The sequence below is a fragment of the Gekko japonicus genome, unplaced genomic scaffold (genome assembly GCF_001447785.1).
Source record: "Gekko japonicus isolate JY-2015 unplaced genomic scaffold, Gekko_japonicus_V1.1 scaffold2496, whole genome shotgun sequence".
In the NCBI taxonomy this organism is placed as follows: domain Eukaryota; kingdom Metazoa; phylum Chordata; class Lepidosauria; order Squamata; family Gekkonidae; genus Gekko; species Gekko japonicus.
Window position 1 is genome coordinate 251,454 of NW_015160297.1, and position 2,601 is coordinate 254,054.

Here is a 2,601-nt window from a genome sequence, read left to right on the forward strand (position 1 = left end):
ACTCTTTCCTTGAAAATTCAGTTGAAGAAGAATTACTCAACTCTTTCTTAGCCCTCCCAACTCCTGAACAACTGATAATTACTACTAGACTAGGAGTGATAAGAGACAAGCTCCTGGAAATTAAAAATGATCCAAAACAGCAAAGATCAAATCTTTCTAAAGTGCCAAATGCATTAGAGAGCCTCCAAGAGACAAAAATTCTCTGGACCCCCCTAATGCCAGCAGTGGTGGATTTATGGAATCCAGGTAGTCTCTATACAACTTCCCAGCGAGAGAACACAGTGAAGAACTAAGCAAATCCAGTGAAGAAAGAGCTCAAGAGAACCCAAGAGAACTAGTACAGAAAGTTACTGATGTCAGTACAAATGGTTGTATTTTTAGTGACAATAACAACTCTCTGGAGAAGATCGGGCAACTGGACTGACAACCATTGACTCTCCTATCCTGGAATATAGCAGGTTGGTGATCCAAGAGTCATGATTGAGAGTTTAATAGTTTTATAATGCAATATGACATTTTTTTCAGGAAACTTGGATGAAGGAAGCCTTTGAATTACCAAATTATATAGCAGACCTACTTCCCGCTACTGTTAATTCAAGAGGAAGACCTTCAGGAGGCCTGAGTATATTTGTATCAACCGCACTGAGAACCACCATAGAGAAATTAGTTATTGTTGGTAACTGGGGTATAGCTGTTTGTATATCTTTTACAAACTGTAAAATTGTATGCATTGATGTATATTTGCATCCCCACCCTTCTCAGTCATACATCAAAAATATCTGGGAATAAGTAGAACGGCAGATACACCATTACATGAGAAAATTTCCTATAGCATCTATAATAGTTGGGGGTGACTTTAATGCCAGGCTGGGTCAAAATTATAATCAAATACTAAAGTTGTAGGGAATCTAGACCCCGCCACACCCCAAATATATGTTAATCGACAATCATTAGATCCCATAGCAAATTTTGCCAGAGCATGTTTAACTCAAATGGTGTATAGATTGAATCTTATCATCCTGAATGGCTCATTACCTGATGATTGTCCAGGCCAGTTTACTTATTGGTCAGGTATAAAACACTCAACAATTGATTACATAATGACCTCCTTGAACCTCTTCAATAGTTATATTAAATTCAAGGTTGATGTGAGACCAGACAGTGATCATTTACCCCTTATTGTTAGTTGGGGAGTAACACCAGGGACCCCTAAGAATAGGGACAGGACTGGGCTAGACGTGCCAGATCAGGTAGGGAGGGTTAAAAATAAATGAAATATTAAAATTAGTGAGAAATTCCATATTTGGACTCAAACTGAAGAAGCAAAATCTATTTCCCATATACTGATGTCTATAGAAAATGGAAACGCTATATTAAAAAAATGACTTGCTTACATTAAAACTTACCCCTCTCCTATCAAGAGTTGGTAGCTCCAAAGACAGGCAAACACCACCGAATAAGAAGTGGTTTGACCAGGAGTGTATGCAAGCCAAGACTGAACTTATAGAGAACTTAAAAGTATTCCAGCTAAACCCCAATTTAAATACTAACCTTGAAACCCAATCAAAGAAGAGGGAAACTATGCAAATGGCTAGATCAAGAAAACCTGTTAGAAACTGAACAGGCAGGTTTTTCCTAAGGTCGTTCAACCATGGATCATTGCTTGGTACCAGACTATCTCATCCACAAACATGCAATATCCTCCAAGAAAAATTTATATGCAGCATTTATAGATCTCAGGGCTGCTTTTGATACTATTTCTCGAAGAAGACTATGGACAAAATTGGGAGAAACATCTATTGATAGAAGATTATATAGGCCAATCAGCCTATTGAGTGTGCCAGGGAAGCTATATGCAAGTCATCTCCTTGAGAAACTTAAAAGTTGGCAAGAAGAAGAAAAGCTTATTGTAGATGAACAAGCAGGGTTTAGGGAGGGACCCCCTACTTTGTCAAATCGTTGTATCACAGCTTTACTGTATGCAGATGACATGGTCCTTTTATCTAGAACACCAGTAGGCCTTAAAAGGGCACTAAAACAGCTTGGTGCCTATTGTGATTCCAACTTATTAGAAATCAACTATCAGAAGACCAAAGTGATGTCCTTTCGAAAGAAGCCCAAATTAAGGACGTGGAGCTTAAAGGGTCATAGCCTAGAGCAGGTTTCATCTTTCAAATATCTAGGGGTCATGTTTCAATCTACAGGGTCAAGAAATGACCATCATGAATTTGTGGCAAATAGGGGACGGAAGACTGCAAATAGTATTACCAAATTTCTTTCAACAAAAGGGGGTCATATTCATCCAGTTATAAGGAGGTACCATGGATACTTGGACAAGGAGATAAGTAGGAAGCTATTATTTGATCCTGCTCCACAGATTATAATAAATTGTGCTAAGTTTCTAGCAATAGCCCAGAAAATACGGGCTGCACATGTAGTATAATTTTAGAAAGAATCCAGAAGACTTAGGAGATAGGGAGTAGAATTGTATAACCTCTATAATATTTATTCAACAGTTGAATAACAGTTGATAGAGTATTGTAGAAATTTAGAGTTTTAGTAATTTTGTAATTAACATATGCAGATCAAACACAGTTTTAT